Here is a 19,038-nt window from a genome sequence, read left to right on the forward strand (position 1 = left end):
GATATTATCTTGTAATGCATTTGATAACTTAGATAAATGGGCAGATTCCATCAAAGACACAAACTTCCGGGACTGGGGTGGTGCCTCAGTGGTAGAGCTCTTGCCTAGCATGTGTGAGGCACTGAGTTTGATTCTCAGCACCACATATAAATAAATAAAAAATTATTGGGAGAAAAAAAAAGACACAAACTTCCAAATTGCTGTTAAGAAAACATGGATAAATTTCTATTAAGGAAGTTGAACTTGTACTTTAAAACTCTCCTACAAAGAAAGCTGTAAGCTTACATGGCTTAACTGGTGAATTCTGCCCACCTTTGATACTAGTTAAGCACAAACTCTTCAAAAAAATGGAAGGGAGAGAACATGATGTTATTTTAGAAGACCAGTATTACCCTGATACAAAAAAAGATGTTATTTAATAAAATATTAGTAAATTGAATACAGTTAATGTTACTAAACTAAGTCTAGCTGCTCACCTAACAGCAGGGTAGTTAAGTCAAGAGACAAAGTGTTAACGCAAGGAAAGTGAATTTATTTTGAAAGTCAGCTAAAGGAGAAGATAGAAGACTCTTGTCACAAAGCCCATCTGTATAGAAGCTGATTTAGGGTGCTTTTTGCAGGTGGTTTATAGGTATCTTCCCATAGAGGGTGGGCCAGATACTTGCTATCTGATCCTTCTTGCCTAGTCATGAAATGTTTTTAAGTTCTTCAGATCTCAAAAACAGAGATCATTTTTTCCTCAGGCTAATTCTGTCACCAATTATTTATGTGTTACACATTGTATAAGCTAGAGGCTGGGTAGTTTCCTAAAGGCCATCTTGTTCATTGCCAAATTCCCAATAATGAAAGAAAACATCCTTAATGTTTGGTCTCATTAGTTATGTACTACAAACTTCTGGTAATGAATGAAACATCCTGAATGCTCAATTTCATTAATATGAAAAGGATAATCCATTCTGGGTAAGTGCCATTTATTTTATAAGTGAAAGATTGGTTCAGTATTTGAAAATTGTAGTTCAAAATATTAACAGAATGAACAACAGAATTTTAAAAAACCGTATGGTCATCTTCATATGTGCAAGGGAAAAGGCATATAACAATACTCATTATCCATTCATGATAAAGCTTAGAAAGATAGGAATAGAATATTCCTATTTTGAATATTTCCAATTCAAAAAATTAGAAATAGGAGCTTTCTCAACTTGATATATCAATATATCTATGTAAAACTGTAGCTAATATTGTAATTATTGGTAAAAGACTAATGCTTTCACCTAACATTAGGTGCAAAGCAAGGGTGGTCACTGTCATTACTATTCAATATAGTACTGTTAATATAATAAAGCAAGAGAAAGAATTGGCATTCTGTTAAGGAAAGAAAAATAATAAACCAAATTCACAATTCACTTAGCAAGGAAGTCTAGGAAATGTTGATTTAGACTTTAAGCTTCATGTAAGGAGGAGCACAGAAGGAGTTGGGAATTGATGCTGAATGTTTCACTTACCAATCAGCCAGGGGTTCTTTTGCTTGGTTTGGATGGAAATCATGAAAAGGTAAAGTGCATCTCCCTTAGTGTTAGCAGCTCTGAGTGTCAGCATCCCTTTACCCTTAGAGTAATCCTATGCTCAAGGTGTTAACAGTTCTCCCAGCCACTCCTGGCAGTGCCTTTGCAACCAGGGTAGTATCCCCTGGCAGCTTTCAGGAGCACATCTAGTGATCAGAGCTAGCAGCTTCTAGCTGTTTTTTCTCACCTCCTCCACAGCTTTCCATTGCTTTCTAGAGCTTTAAGCAGCTTTCTGGCTCTTAGGCATTCTATAGGGCTAGTAGACCTTGTTACCAGCTTTTAATGCAAGCAGTTCAATCTATTTTTTACCCCAAATAGAAATCATGCACAGTAGTAGAACCATCTCAACAAGGCTTTATTGGAAACTGTACTCCAGCATAGGGGGTCCATACACAGGATGCAGGTCTCAGACTGGCCTGATGAGGAAGTTTGCTTTTTAGCCAAACAGGGGTAGTCTCCTGTTGGCTAAACTCAGGCTTTCTGCTTAGTCAGGCCAGCCTGCACAGGTATATTAGGCTCACTTGTTCTGGCTGTTGTGGGCTGGGGAGGTCTCGCTCCTTTTCTGCCAGTATGGGGGCAGCTGAAGGTCGGTGGAGGCATCCAAAGTGGCTACAGGTTGGAGACCTCCTGGGTGACTGAGTGTAGGTTGTCTGAAGCTGCTATAGCTGAAGCCAAATCTCCTGGAGCCACTTTAGGACAGCTGTAGCCTATAGCCATTCTGATGACAGCTGGGTTGGACTACTGAAGAAGTAGTTCCTTGATTGACATCCCCGTGGCTTATGTGGTAGTGGTGGGGCTGAAAGTCTGATGGGACCTCAGGAGCAGTGGCAGCATTCATTATAACCCAGCTAGATGAATCAGCAGCCCCCAATCTCTACCTTACCAAGCCAACCATCTGTCCTGCTTCCAGGGCAGTGACAGTCCAGAGGCTGGGCTACTGTAGCTGTCATTCGAACAGACCTAGTGGGGCATGATGGTTTCCCTGGTAACCAGGAGAGCTGTGACAGCTTTTCTGGCAGTTGCATAATTGGGTTAGATTGTGCTTTCATGGCTAGTCATGCCTCCATTTGATGGACAGGCCCTGTTGCATTTGCAGAAGCTTTGGTGCTAAGTCCTAGTAACTCCCTCTGATGAGAATCCAGGATTGGGGCCATTGATACTAGTTCACCTGGGCTTAGGGGCCCCATCTGTGCCCACCCAGTATGGCCCTATCTGTACCCAACCTAGGGCTGCTGCCTGGTTGTGTACCAGTGTAGCAGCAGCTGCAGTTATGCACAGGGCAAGGACTTAACAGTTGTCAGACAAATACCTGGGTAGTTGTTTACTTCTACCAGCTCAGGGCTTGTCTGTCATTAACAAAAAGTCAAGTCAGAAAGGAAGTTCCTTTGGGGAGGATCAGTTGCGCTTATTCTTGCTCTCCAGCAGACCCTTCCCACTTTTTTTTTTTTAAGATGGACACTATATCTTTATTTTATTTATTTTTATGTGATGATGAGGATTGAACCCAGTGCCTCACTTGTGGGAGGCAAGATCTCTACCACTGAGTTGTAACCCCAGCCCCCTCCTGACTTTTGATCTGAATCTGAAAGTCCTAAAAGCACTGCAACATTTTTATCACTGTGGTTTTAAATTGGTATTTCCTTTAAAGTTAAAAGTGGGCATCATCTGGAGGAAAAGTTTCATTTAGCATTTTCTTCTTTATGGTAATATAACTAAGGAAATTGTGTATAGTCCTTCAAAGGTATGCATTGGTTTAAGTTCCATTAAATAGCTTTTGCTTTTAACTTAAAAGAGGATTGCTAAAACAATGTTAAAATGTCCTCTTAAATTGTAAGATGGCAAAAAATTTGTTAAATATATTATAGTCATCATTTAGCTTCAGATGAGTTAAAATTCAATGAAGGTTTTGTAGCTGAGTAGAATGCTTAGAAATTTAAACAAATACATGTTTTAATAATTGTGTGACTTTCTTTCTTTTTTCTTTTTTTGGTACTGGGAATTGAACCCAGAGGAATGTAATCACTGAACCACATCCCCAGTCCTTTGTAATATTTTATTTAGAGACAGGGTCTTACTGAGTTGCTTAGCGCCTTGCTACGTTGATGAGGCTGGCTTTGAACTCATGATCCTCCTGCCTCAGCTTCCTGAGCCGTTAGGATTACAGGTGTGTGCCACCACACCTGGGTATGACTTACTTTTTAAATGACATATTATATACCTTACCCTTATTCCAAGAAGATCTTTGCTGCAGAAACAGCATAAGACTTTGATGTTTGATAGAGCTGATTTTGAATATAGGTTCTTTAATTTACTAGTTACATTAATTTGGGTAAGCTATGTAACCTATTTGAGTTTTGTTTCTTTATCTGTTAAATGGGTGCAATACCAGACTAAAGTTGTAGTGAGATATAAATGATACAATGTATATAAAATGTTTATGTGAAATGTTCTCCTATTTCATTATTTAACTAATTCATTACCATTAGCTTTATGATTTACTGACTTTTTATAGTTAGCCCCCTTGAATAATGCTTTTTGATGGTGATCCCACTGTTATTCAGTGGAATTTGTTCAGAAGAATGGGAGCTGATCGGATGCTAAAGTTGGATGTTTGAGAAGAAGTACATAGTTTGTACACTTGACATATTTTATGGTTTAGTATTTCTCTTCCTGCTTTTGATGGCTTAGAGAATTAGGAATATTTATTTAAAATAACCATTTAATTATTTTAAAAACTTTATTTCATGAGTACAGTTTTAGTTGCTAGAAATAATGCTATCATAAAGCTTTTTGTTATAAAAAACAGAAACTCAAGGTTGGTAGCATTCACACTGGGAACTGCCAAGTGAATTACACAAATTTACTACTTTTTTAACCTTATCCTGTTTTATTTTGTCCATGCATATAAAATTGTAAATTTTTGACCAACATTAATGAACAACAGTGGTGATTTGGGGGTTGGGGTGTAGTTCAGTGGTAGAGCATGTATGTAGCATGTCTAAGGCCCTCATTTTAATCCTACCATTGAAAGAAAAGTCATCTCCTATGATTCAGCTTCATAACTGGGGTATGGTGACAATGTTTTCTTTATCTACTTGGCAAACCGTCCAATTTTGTATTTTATAATTCTTTGTTTTCCTTTGGAATTCAGATTTATTTTGGGTTTTGGATTTTTGGCATTTTGGGTTTTCTTTTGTGATTTACATTGTCAATGTCATTTTCAAGTAATTGATACCCAAAAGTTAGAGAAAAATATGTGATAAATATATCATTCTTAACCAAAAGAGTTAATGCTAATGACAAGACTTATAATTTTATGGTTAACTACCTGATTAAAAACAAAAATTAGATGTTTTTGAGAATTAATTAGATTGGAAGAGGTCATAGGGCTTTATAAGTCTGAATATCTAAATATCTAATAAAAATTGGGAATTTTTCAAATTCTTTGAGGTAAATATTTTTCAGAAAGTCAGATCTCTCTAGCAAGTGTTAAAATACTTTCAGTGGTTTTAGCATTAGAATATTTATTGATGTTTTTTAATTATAAAAATAATGCAGCTCTAGCTAAATTTTGTGTTTGTAAAATGCTTGTTAGTCGTGTTTTTATTATATCTTGAATAAGGAGCTAATGATTTTATTTAAAAGCATTAGTCTGACAAATATTTAGTGTACATTGTAAATAATAATAATGTAGAAATGAATCACTTATGAGATTTTCATGTACTTCACAGTATGATTACAGACTGATTATAATGTTGATAAGTAGCTTCTTCCTTTTCCTATGCTATTAATAAGAAAAGGGGGGTAGTTAAAAATTTTAGTTTGTAAGGCAGACATTTATTTTTTAATATGAATACCATATAGTATTTATATTCCACTTTATAACTTTTAGGGGGATTTTAGATGTTTTATCTTATTGCAGACCTTTCAGATAGCCAGATAAATTATTGCTTCTATATTTTAAATAAGGACTTGAGGTTCATCAGGGTCTTAAATAGCTTACCCCAGGCAATTATAGCTCCTGAAGAATCTTGAGGCTTCTTCCTGTATTACCATTTGCTTACTTGACCACTGGGCTGGATTTCCAAGCCTCTTGCAGAAGAGCTGTTTAGGGGTCAGGCTGTTTTAAGACATATATTCTGTAAATTGGTAGAACAAATTCTTTTCAGATGAGGGAATTCTGTATAAAGAGGAAGACTTCTGTTAGGAATTTGGTTAGCATTTCTTTTTATTGTTCTTGTCATATCCTTTAACTGTGGCCCCGTGTATGTACTCTTGGAGATGTGCCTAATTGCTAAATTTATCTTTCAGGTTTGTTTTTTGTATCATAATATCTAGTGTGGTGTCTGGCGAATAGTAACCTTTTTTACTTGGCCTTCATGTTAGCATGGAAAAATTAAATAAATGTACATTTATCTTCTAATTTTCACTCAGGAATACCTCCACTGATTGAATTTTAAGACTTTTTATTGAGGCATAATTGATTTACATAAGCTGTGCTTATTTAAAATGTACCATTTGATAAGCTTTGAAATGTATATACATTGCCAGTCTGACTAGGGGTCTTTGCTCAGTTAATGACAGAAATCAAGAAAAGGCAAAGTACACAGCTCTTTAGTATTGCCATCTCTGAACTTTTAGAGTTACCAGCTGAGCTTTTGGGCCCTTTTGCTCAATTTGAGATAGAAATGAAGAAAAGGCAAAGCAGTACCACCCAAAAGAGGCTTTTCAGGGGCTTATGCTTTTTGAGCACAAGGAAAACAGTATATGGCATAGGGCTCTGGGACTGGCTTCCTGAGGATGTAGTCAGTGAAGCGTATATAGCCAAAAAGGATGGTCTCACAGAGGCACACAGTCTGTTGTTACACATTTCTACACTTGTTTAGTCGGTTCTTTGCTGTGGGTACCAGGAGTTGTACTTGACATGGTGATCTATTCATGTGCACTTGGCTCCCAAGAGATGATGGAGGTGCTTACTACTGTTATCCCTGGAGGCTGCAGGAAAATCCCTTTATGATTCATGTGCTGGGTCTTAGCAGTGGTAGCAGAAGCTCTCTAAGTAGCAGCAGTTTGGCTTGAAGGGAGACTGTGGAGGGTGAGGGGCTGCCTTCCAGAGTCCATTGTCCAAGCTTGGCTGGAGGCAGGTGCACTGGGACTTGTCCAGTTCTGGACAGACATGCTCTGTGGGGCCAGAGGGACTTGTGATCGTTACCTTCCTCTGCACTTGCTGGCACCAGTTGTTGCCACAACTGGTTTCTGAGCAGGAAGATGGTGCCTGTGGTGGTCAGGACCCCACTGCAGGTCCATAGGAAGAACAAACTTTTCCAAAGTGATTGCATGGCATATAAGAGTACCATTTTCTACACATCCTCATCAATATTTGATATGGTCATTATTTTTAAGTTTGGTTATTCTAATAGTTATACAGTGATATCTTGTGACTTTGATTTTCTCTGTGTGAGGACTATTACTGGCATTGAGCATCTTTCATATGTTTATGTGCTGCCTATGTGTCCTCTTTGGAAAAGCATCTGTTCAAAGCTTTTGCTCATTTAAAAAGTAGTTTTAAAATTGAGCTTTGACAGCTCTTATGTATTTTTGGTATAAGACTATTTCAAGATTTATGATTTTCACTTTTCATTTTATTACCCCCGCCCCCACACCAGCCTTCTTACCTCAGAAAGGAATTCTTGGGAGAGAGATGGTTAAAAAAAAAAAAGTTAGAATTAACTCCTTGTCTTTTTCTTTCCTATCCTGTCTTTTCTACCCTTTTTTCAGGATATTTGGTCTGCATTCTCTTTTCTTCATGCTAGCTTCTCATCTGACTGTACATGAATGAATCCCTGTGAGAGTTGTCCACTCTTCAAGACACATGTGATCCGAATTAGTGAATGTTTTTGTTTCTTGAGTCTGGGGATGTGCTATTCCAGCTATGATCAGTGTTGACCTAGCTTCCCTGGGCACAGTTGGGCAGTTTAAGCCTAATCTCAAGTACCCTAAAAGCTACTTGTCAGAAGCCAGAACAGATTCAGATTTAATAATGACAGTGTTGAAGACAACTTATCAACATCCCACAATTAATTTATTAATTGTTGTTTCGTTCTAATTTGATCATACTTACTGTGTAATTTCTATTCCTTGCAATTTGTTGACTTTTTGTATGTGACCTAATTCATGGTCATATTTTACAACTTTTCCTTGCATTTTTAAAAACAATGTGCATTTCCACATTTACTTACAGCACTTAAAAGTAAATATAAACCCTGGTTGTCTTATTTAACTTTTTTTTTCTTTTTTTTGGTATTGTGGATTAAACCCAGGGATACTTAATCACTGAGCTATATCCACAGGCTTTTATTTATTTATTTGAGACAGTGTCTTGCTAAGTTACGTAGGACCACGCCAAGTTGCTGAGGCTGGCTTTGAACCTGTGGTCCTCCTGCTTCAAGTCTCCCAAGTTACTGGGATTATAGGTGTGTGCCACCATACCTGACTCAACACACTCCCCCACCCCTTTATTGTTTCTGAGAAAAATATGTTGGATCTTCTACAAAGAAGATCATGTAGGTTCATGGTTTTCATTTTTAATGGATTTTTATCCATTAAATGTGAAATGTATTTTTGCTTCGTCTGTTTTGTTGCTTTTCACTTTAATTTTCAATTATGTCTTATATTAATATTGCTGAACCTGTCCCTTCTGTTGTTATTCTGATATATCTTTGTATTCCCTTATTTTTCTCCTTCCCTATTGCTTCATTTTAGATGTGCTCTTGAATACTTTTTTTCCCCTTAGCTTTCAAATGTTTGCATGTTGCTTTCTCTTAATGTAGAGATATTTGGTGTGGTGGGTAAGAACATGGGTTCTAGGTCCAGTCTGCCTGGGTTTGAATTCAGGCTTTGCCACAAACTACCTATGTTCTGTTGGCTATTCTTCATGTGGTACCTCAGTTTATTTTTTCCCTATAAAATGGAAATATTCATAGTTTTTATCTCACTTTGTAAAAATTTAGAGAGTTATTTTATGTAAAATGTTTGGTACTATTTGGCATATTGTTTAAGTCTTATCTATTAATATGTGAATTTACCCACTGACATTTATTATAATAATAAAAATTATTTGGAAGATATACCAAATATCCCAAAATCATAACATAATTATATGATATGATTATATCATAATATCCCCAAATCATAACATAATCATATTCTTATCTATTAATGTGAATTTACCCACTGACATTTATTGTAATAATAAAAAATTATTTGGAAGGCCACTGTTAGTATCCCTCCTTTTTATTTAAAAAATCCTTTTCTTACCCATTATTGTCTTTATTACAGTTTTTTCTTGTAATCATTTGTTATTGATATATCTAATATCTTCTAGTTGTTTGTACTAAATTAAAGCATTATTTATACAATTAATACTTAAATATATTTTTCTTTAGAACCTTGTATAACATAGTTGAGGTTCAAATTCTCCTTGAGTCTTTTGCTTCCACTCACTCCCAGTAGATATTACTCATTGTTATGATTTTTGAGATATTTTATTCCAGAGGTTTGATATGTTTATACACATACATACTACAGGAGTGTGCAATGCTTTTTACTTGATTGTATAGGTTATTCTGAATCTTTTTATTGTCAGTCATCACTCTTTTGGAAAATCACCCTATTTTTTTTTTTCATCTTGTTGCTGCCTTTTCCTGTTGATAGTCATTTCTACTTTTTCAGTATGTCAGTCAGTGTTGCAGTTACCATTCTTGTACATGAATCCTTGTGCACAGTGAGAATGTTACTCTCAGAATAAGAAGTGTAATTGCTAGATCAATAATATGCAGGTGTTTGGTTTTATTAGATATGGCTCTTTGGAACGCTCTGATTCCCTACAGTTTTTCTAAGACTTCATAGAGCCACACATACATTTTTACTGGTCTGTGAAGGGAAATGCAGTATTTTATTGTTATCTTCTGTCCTGATTTATGAAGGAGATGGGGCGTCATCTTATTTCTTGATTGGGTGTCATGTTTGCTTCTTGGGTGGGACTTGCCTCATTCTTCTGTTATGTTCTACAGCCATGCTTGCTGATGGTCACAGTCTTCTTGTCATATTTTTGGCTGGTGGTTTCATCCTTTGATCTTTTGGGAGTTATTATTCATATTCCTGCAGCATTGTATAGATATTTGAAATATTTTCTTCATCACTACTATGGATTTGAAACCAAAGGGGAAACCTAGACTAGGTATTCTGTTTACTGTCCTTGTTTGTTTTTTCAGTCTGCCAGTTCAGATTATGTAATTTATGAAGTGATTTCCTGTAAGTGAACTATTACCATTCACAGATATATGCTGGCATACATACCATACAAACCCTAATTATAAATGTCCCATTTTAGTTGAGAAATATGCCTAGCATGTGTTAGGTCCCCAAAGAACAGTAGAGTTAGGCATAGTGGTTCATGCTTGTAATTCCAGTGACTCAGAAGGATGAGGCAGGAGTATTGCAAATTCAAGGCTACCCTTAGCAACTTAGCAAAACGCTATCTGAAAATAAAAACTACTGGTGATGTAGCTCAGTGGTAAAGCATGCCTGGGTTCACTTCCCAGTATAAAATAAAATAAGAGTAGACAAGATGCAGTCCCAAATTGAGGAAAAAAGAGATTATCCTTCCTTGTCCTGGAATTTGTATTTTTTTAATCTTACCCAATACAACAGTGTTTTTCTGTGTCTCCTTAGAGGCTAAGTATCTATCCTAGTCTTATACATACAACTTCTTGTCCAGATGTCAAATGGAATTTGAGTTACCAAGAACCACACTGAATCCTGGTCTGAGTCTGAGAGGTCTAGGTAGACTTCTTCCCTGGCCTGGGAAGTTTTGAGAGTACACAAATATCTGGGTCTGTACAGTGGTTAACCCAGGACCAATCATGTTATAAAAAGCCATATATATTGTAAGCACAAGCCAGAATAAAATAGGGGGTCTAAAACTTATGCATAAATCAGCAGCAAAGTAGTATGAGGAGTTCAGGGATCCGACAAAATCATCAGTTTAATAAAATGTCTGATAAAAATGGAAACTTGGAGATATAGACCAACTCTTTCTTTTTTATAATCACAGATGAAATGGTCAGGTACTTAGAGTTAAAAATGGGAGGGACTTTTAGGCATAGAGGGAAGGAGAATGAATAGAAGCATTAATTAGAAATTCATGATTATTTGTATATTGGGACAGTTTTATTTACCTTGACTGCCTTTATATCCTGGTAAGATAGCCTCAGCTTATTGGCATATTTACAAATTGAGCTCTGAGTCATGGTAGGCAGAGCGCCAGTGGAAGCTGAAGACTGGGATTATGATCTGCAAGATTTTGAGTCTCATGGTTTCAGTCTTTGTAAGATAAAGAAATTGGTCTAGATATCCAGGGTTCCATTTATCTTTCAAAGTATTTGGCTTTCTCTGGGTGGTTAAAACACAATAGGAAAATAGTTCCTGGTAAAACTATCTTACACTGTACTGTAACTTATTTATCTTTGTCTCTCACTAAACCATTAACTCCTCGAGGAGAGGAATTTCTTTTTACTATTTTCATCTGTTTATGCTTTTTTATTTCTACCAGCTTGAGCAGTGCTTGAAGAGTAAGTGAATCCACTATGGTAGTTTCTGAAATTCAGTTGAATATATGACTAAAAGAGGGGTGGGGGGAAGCATAACAAAACTAGAGTGAACCCAGGAAAGCAAATATATTTTTAGAAGGGAAAACAAGCCCACTCTAATTAAGAAGCTTGCACAATGTCATGCAGTATTAGGGCAGAACTAGAACTAGACCCTAGATCCCCCAGTTCTGTATCCAGTGTTGTTTAATGGAACCTTTCTGTCTCTAACCCCACAGAAACATACAAATCACAGTCCAAATTGCAAGAGTAACATTTATCTCCATGAAATTATTCTGATTAAATTTCTGTGATAAGTCTTTTCCCCTTCCTCCCAAATGATAATAATGTGGCTCTACAAGATAAATGAACACTTTGGGAGTTCAGAAAGCCCAAGCCCTTGTTTTGGCAGTGGGAATGTAATGTAATTAGTGACTGTCTGCTTGGAAATGTCAGTAGGCACTTGACTTCTTGCAGGGTAGCATTAAACTGAGGTAGGCTGAGGCAGTCTTTGCCCTTGAAAATAAAAAGGCACAGTAAAATGGAAAGGCAGAGGAACTGTTCAGCCAGGATCATGTTATTCTACATGGGCATTTGCACAGGACTACTTCTGCCTGAATGACTTTTATTCTGAGGTGAGCACAAGTAAATCTGATTAAAAAGTCAAACATCTGTGGCCATTTAGTTCTCTATGTATAATGTAGTCTATATTGCCTGATTTAGCTCTCCCATGTGCTATACTCTTAATTGCCTGGCACACAGCAATCAGAGCAAAGGTTACTGGCACATTGGGAATAGAAAAGACAGAATCATTAATAATCATTAATAATCATTCTGCTAACTGTGGATTCTAAAAATTTGCAGGGCAGGCTTTGTGACTGTGTAGTGGAGAAAAAATATGCATCACAGATCTATTCAGTTGATCTTATACACTCATCCATTTCTAGCTATTAGTAAAACAATTTTGAAACATGTCACAATAATTTAATGAAGTTGATAGGTTACTGCAACCCTTTCTGCAATGGCAGAGGATCACAGACGTGGGTTTCAATTTAGTTTATTCAGCCCATTGCAGTACAGTTTATGTGTGAAAACTCTTATCTGTGCTAATCTAGCAGTGGTATTTTTTTTAAACAGTTTGCTCACTTTGGGGTCTGCACACATGAAAACTGAATATACTCAGTGTTCACACATCAAGAATGCCAGTTTGCTGTTTTTTTTTTTTCTTCGTGAATATAATTAGCACTTTAAAGTCTTAAAAGAAAAAGCTGGTATGTTAATTTTGTTCTTACTGTGATGGCAGAGTGTTTCTCTTACAATTAGAATGTAAAAAATTTGGGACAGAACATTGCTTTTATTGAAAAAAAAAAGCCAGATGATCCTCAAAGTAATAATATTTCTTAAATCTCCAGAAATGACAACCCCTCCTGAGGAGATATAGGACATTTGGCTGTTTCACTGAATAGCAGAGCACAAGAAAAACATGTGACCACTATAGAAATGAGTAAGAAGGTATCAGTTGAAATTTTAGTGAAATAATGAATTCTTACAGATTGAATGTTGGCTTATACTCAGTTTAGAGTAAGTGGGAACTTCATATACAAGGGCAATTTGCACCTACAGGATCTTTTCTACAGGCCTCCTTTGGGCAGGATATTTATAGGAAAGATTAGGGGCAAGCTTGGACAGAATGGCCATGATGGTTCAGCTCTGCAGAAGGGTATAATCAGCTGCCATTGAGGTCAGACATGATGTAAAGTCTGCTTACTGAGAGGCTTATCTTCTATGACATAAACGTTACTGGGAAGACACAAACCTTGTAGCCCATAGGACCCAGCAACAGTCTACTGTTTTGAGATGAAACAAATAATAAGCAGCAGACTCAGAAATGCCTTAGATATGGGAACTATCAGACATGAACTTTAAAATCACTATGATTAGTATGATAAAGAATGTTGGAAAAGTGAACAACATGCATGAACTTATGGAAAATATCAACAGAGAGATGAAAACCAAAAATTCTTTTTTAAATTTGGATGAAGCCAGGCCTGGTGGTGTACGCCTGTAATCCCAGTGACTTGGGAGGCTGAGGCAGGAGGATTACAAGTTTGAAGCAAGTCTCAGCAATTTAATGAGGCCCTAGGCAACTTAGTTGCCTACAAAGAGGGTTGGGGAGGTAGCTCAGTGGTAAAATACCTGTGGGTTCAGTCACCATTCTCCTCCCCTCCAGAAATGTTAAATGGAAACTACTGCATTGGATTTATCAACAAACTTAGATTTAGCTGAAGGAAGAATCAACTTATTAAAGCTAAATCAACAGAACATAAAAAGAAATAAAGCATTAAAAGAAGTGAGAGGAAAGTTTAAAAATAAGGGAGAAAAAAGAGGGAAGACAGAATAGAGCCTCTTAGAGCTGTGGAGCTGTATCAGTACTCTAATATGGATATAATTTGAAACCTAGAAGTAAAAGAGAATTGTCCAGAAGAAATTCCTGAAGGGACAGTTGCTGCAAATTATCCAAAAATTAATAAAATACAGTAAGCAACTAATAAAAAACAAATAGATCCATGTATCTCAGAGAATCTGAGTGGGGTTAACAACAACAAAAATGAACTTCCCCAATTCTAGAAACACCAGAGTCACGCTGCAGAAATACTAGAGATGTAGGAGTCTTTATGGCAGGTGCTAGCTGTAATTTAAGCCAATAACATTACAGATATAAGAAAAGAGCAGACTTCTTGTCAGAGATTATGAAGTCATGAAACAGCGGAACAACATCTTTACCAAAAGACTAAGGGATGGGGTTGGGGGGGACACATTAAACACAATGCAAAGTTTCATACCCATCAAAGTATCCTTCAAAAATAGCACAAAATAAAGAACTTTGCAGACAATAAATAACTGAGGGAATTTACTGTCAGGAAATCTACACTCTAGGAAATGTTAAAGGATGCTTAGGCAAAGGATTGTGAAATGGCAGTTTGGATCCACACAAAGAAATGAAGGAACTATGAAATGGTGAAACTTAAGTTAAATGCAAGTCATATTGATACAAACCAGGTACCCCTCACCATAATTGTAACATACAAGCTTCTCCAGGAACCCCCACCATAATTAAGCTTCTTGTCATCAAGATCTTACAAAGTGTATCAGTGGGATTTCACAGGAGTTCTGTGGAGAGCTCAATGTGGTTTGAAGCTTCCTCTTTCTTATAAATGCCAGGTTTGCAGACAAAAGATATGCAGATTCTGTCTCAAAGAGAGCTTGTTATAAAAAAATTTACTATCTCTGGTTTTAAAATTTTTTTTGTAGTTTTAGATGGACAGAATGCCTTTATTTTATTTTATTTATTTTTATATGGTGCTGAGGATCAAACCCAGTGCCTTATGCATGCTAGGCAAGTGCTCTGCTGCTAAGCTATAGCCCCAGCCCCCCATCTCTGTTTTCCTTGGCAAAAACGTTTGAAACCTCTGTCTGACCTGAAATATGGGACAAAGAGTAACTGTAATATACCCACCCACTGTCACGTAACCACTCCATAGAGTATAAATCTAAAAGAATTTCTAGACCTGGGGTGCAGAGAATTTTAGGCCTTAGCCCCTCTGGACTGCTACAGTGTAATTAAACCTGCTTCATGAATATTCCTCTGGTATCCAGCCTCATCTGTCCTACATCAATAATTTCACTTATTTTTAATTAATTCAAATGGTAATTAATTATTCAAAAACAGTAACTATTTATTATGGGTTTATAATATAAGAAGTAAAATATATGGTAGCATAATACCAAACATGGAGGGAGAAAATAGAAATATAATGTGTGTATTAGTAAGGATTCTCGAGAACAAAAGAACCAATAGGATATATAGTTATTTATAATGGGAATTGTCTCATATGATTTATGCAAGCCAAGGAGTCCCATAACTAACCTGAGGTGAGAAGGCGGTTGTTGGTCTAAGCCTTGTAGTTTGAAGGTCTGAGGGCCAGGAGCTTCAGTGTCTGAGGGCAGGAGAAGATGGTTGTCTCATGTCAAGAAGAGAGAATTTGTCCTTCTTTCACCTTTTTGATGTATTTGAGCTCTCAAAGAATTGGATGATGACCACCCACTATTGGTGAAGGCATATCTTCTTATACTGTTCTGATTTCAGTGTTGCTCTCCCCATATACCCACACACACATTCACCTGTAAGTAACAGCTTATCAGTCATGTGTGAACCCCTTAAATCTACCAAGTTGGCATATAAAATTAATCACCAAACTCAAATTATGCTAGTAGTTCAGTATCATTTGAGGGTAGATGTGACAAGTTAAAAATGTTGATTTTAAATTCTAAGGAGCCACTTTGGGAAAAAAAATAGTGAAGAAAAGTCATAAAGTGACATCATGAAAATAAATAAATAAATAAGGCAGAAAAATAGCTTTTGGAACAAAGAACAGATGGCCTTAATAAAGAACCAATAGCAAAATGAAAGGTTCAAATTCAGTTGTATTAATAATTGCATTGAATGTTAATGACATAAGTACTCCAGATAAAAGTTAGAGATTAGAAGATTGGATTGCTATCTCAGTTAAACTTAATTGAAATATAAGATTAAAATAAAGAAAAAGTTATACACTACAAACACCAATCAAAAGGACTGATTATATTAATATCAAAGTAGACTTCAGGATAGGAATTACTATCAGAGTAAGTGGGACATCACCTCATTATAGTGGGGTTCTTTCACATAATCTTAAGTGTGTGGATACTTCAAAAACAGAGCTTGGAATACATAAACAGAAACTGCTAGAACTTAGAGAAGTTGATGAATACACAATTATTATTGACATCTTCATCTATTCTCTTAATAATTCATAGAATATGCACCCTGAATATGAATTAAGGACCTAGAAGATATCAGTGACACTGTCAGTACAACGAAATGCATATTCTCTTGAAGGGCATGTGGAATTCATCAAGATTTTCTGGGCCATAAAGCAAATCTCAGCAGATTTAAAATAATTTAAATCATACAAAGCATGTCCTTTAAACACAATGAAATTAAAATGATAGTCAGTAACAGTAATATATTTGTAAAAAATCACTGATTATTTGGGTTACCAAGATGAACAACATATCACAGGATCTTCTGGATGGTTCATTGTGGACAAGAGTAGACATGGAAAAGGACATTTAGAGAACTTCATACTACTATAAACATCTTAGATACATGTTGGATTTTTTTTAACCTTTTCAGGGAAAAACAGTTGCAATTAAATCATGCTATAATAGAATTGAAAAGTTTCACTCCTGGGATTTTTAAAAAAGGATAAATAGCCAGGTGCAGGGTCACATGCCTATAATCTCTGTGGCTCAAGAGGCTGAGGCAGGAAGATAGCGAATTCAAAGCTAGCCTCAGCAAAGTAGTGAGGCCTTGGACAACTCAGTAAGATCCTATCTCTAAATAAAATATAAAAAAGGACTGGGGATGTGGCTCAGTAGTTAAGTGCCCCTGGGTTCAATACCTGGTACCAAAAGAAAAAAAAAAGGATAAATAAATTATTGGGAGATAGGATAGTTGACTTAGAAGTAGAAAGCACATTGATATTATTTTCATATTCTGTAATCATTTGACTTTAATTATAAGAGTATCACTTGGAGAAGTGAAATGCCAATCTTTAGGCAGTTAGTTGCATAACACATAACATTAAAGGAAAAATTTGGGTTTAATTGTGCAATAAGAATTAGAGGGAAAATATTAGTATTTTGTTTTAGTAATGAATGATATTAATTAGTAACATCAGTGTCTTTTTAAAATTTTTTTGTTTGGTTTTTTAGTTGTAGATGGACACAATACCTTTATTTAGTATTTTTTTATGTGGTGCTGGGATTGAGCCCAGTGCCTCAGGCGTGCTCTACCACTGAGCCACAACCCCAGCCCAATATCAGTGTCTTATAGTGAACATTTTTCTTGGCCCAGCACACATTTTCTTTTGTGCGGGATCAGGGAAAATACTGGAGATTGTACCCAGAGGCACTCTACCATTGGGCTACATTGCCACTTCTTTTTATTTTTTATTTTGAGACTGAATATCATGGCTTCAAACTTGAGATCTTTCTGCTTCAGCTTCCTGAGTAGCTGGCATTACAAGCATGCACTATGATGCCGGACCTAGCACCCATTTTCATATGAGTGTCTCCATAACCTATAAAGAAGATAGATGTGTAAGTGATATTACTCAGAGGGATTTGTTGGGGGTATTTTGAGTAGACATTTTCTGATTTATATTCAACACTGTCTACCACATTTTCTGTGACTAATATCCTCAATATCTTTCTCATTCTCTGTTCGTTACCTTTTCTTCTTTAAGGTTTTTTGCCTATACTGAGTCAACTATTGATATGTGTCACTATTTCTTCATTCAGAATACATTTCATGAGACTGTAACTTGTGGTGGTTGTTCTAGTAAGGAAGAGATGGCAAGAACCAAAGCTAGAAATTCTTCAGATTCCTCCCAAGTGACAATAAAAATTAGCTATTCAAGTTACTATAAATACATGAATATTGGATAAAGTATATCAAAATATATGTGTGTATCTGAGTATATTTTAAAACATTGCCATTCTTAAAAAAAATCAGGATGCTGATCCATAATATGCTGGGGGGTGGGGATAGGAGGATTAAATGAACTTTAGATAGGGCAAAGGGGAAAAGGGCAAAGGGGAAAATGGGAGGGCCGGGAAAGGAGGGGATTAGGGGTTGGAAAGATGGTGGAATGTGATGCTTATCATTACCCTAAGTACATGTAAGACACAAAGGATGTGACTCTACTTTGTGTACAACCAGAGATATGAAAAAGTGTGCTATATATGGGTAGTATAAGTTGTAATGCATTCTGTTGTCATATACAACAAATCAAAATTTAAAATTAATTAATTAATTAAGGAAAAAACAGCAATCTGTCCATAGGTGTTAGGAGCTAAAGGAGTAGAAGGGATGCATACTGAACTGGGACTGGAAAGCAGGGTCATACAGAAATGGGTGTTGGAGCAACCTAAGGCAGTGAACTAGTATTGAGTCCTTAGAATAAATGCTGGGATTTTTAAAGGGAAAGCTGAATAGGAAAAAATGTGCTCAGCAACCTAGAGAAATAACTTGGCCATTTGCTGCCTGGGACTCCAAATAGTAAGAAACAAACAAGCACCCCGCCCCCGGGAAAAAAAAGAGTTTTTAAAGGAGAAATGAGAAACTCAACTCTGTGCCAGAGTCTCTGAAGATGAAAACAAAATTGTTCTGTGAGAAAGCCTTCATTAAAAAGGTACAGAGAACATGAGAAAGGGTATATTATTTATTAGGTACTTATTATTTATTAGGTCATTTAGGAAGTATCAGCAAATGCAGTCCCTATCTCATATGCCAACATGTGCAACACACACACACACACACACACACATAGACAGCAAGTACCGGAGTAAGTTATCTTAGTCCTTTCAGGAGCAGACTCCAAGGTGTGTAAGGGTAGCCAAACATCTGTGTTCCTCCCTGCTGCTTCTTACTCTTTTGTGTGATTGCAGCCCTGAAGCCTCTTGCTGGTCAGAGTCAGTTTCCTCTGCCATTATCGGACTCATTTTCATTTTCTATCCCTTGGTAAAATGAGTCCAAGTGTCATGGCATCATCCAGAATTCACAGTTCAGTGGGACCCTTTTGCTTTTTTCCCTGACAAGAATGAGCCATGTTTGAGAACCCCCAGTCTGCAAAATCCAGTAATGCTGGACTGGGAACCACAGAGTACCCTGGTGGGCTGTTGGCAGTAATGGCAAGTGGGATCATTCCTGTTTCCACCCC

General features: G+C 36.5%; 1 protein-coding gene across 5 annotated transcripts in view; it reads left to right on the plus strand.

Moving 5' to 3' along the window:
* The window catches only part of Wasf3 (WASP family member 3), a 172,002-nt gene that overhangs the window by 49,045 nt on the left and 103,919 nt on the right, over window positions 1–19,038 (plus strand). The window lies entirely within an intron of this gene.

This window comes from Marmota monax, unplaced genomic scaffold (assembly GCF_021218885.2).
Source record: "Marmota monax isolate L192 unplaced genomic scaffold, Marmota_monax_Labrador192_F-V1.1 WCK01_AAM20220418_F8-fsc00043, whole genome shotgun sequence".
NCBI classification, from domain to species: Eukaryota; Metazoa; Chordata; class Mammalia; order Rodentia; family Sciuridae; genus Marmota; species Marmota monax.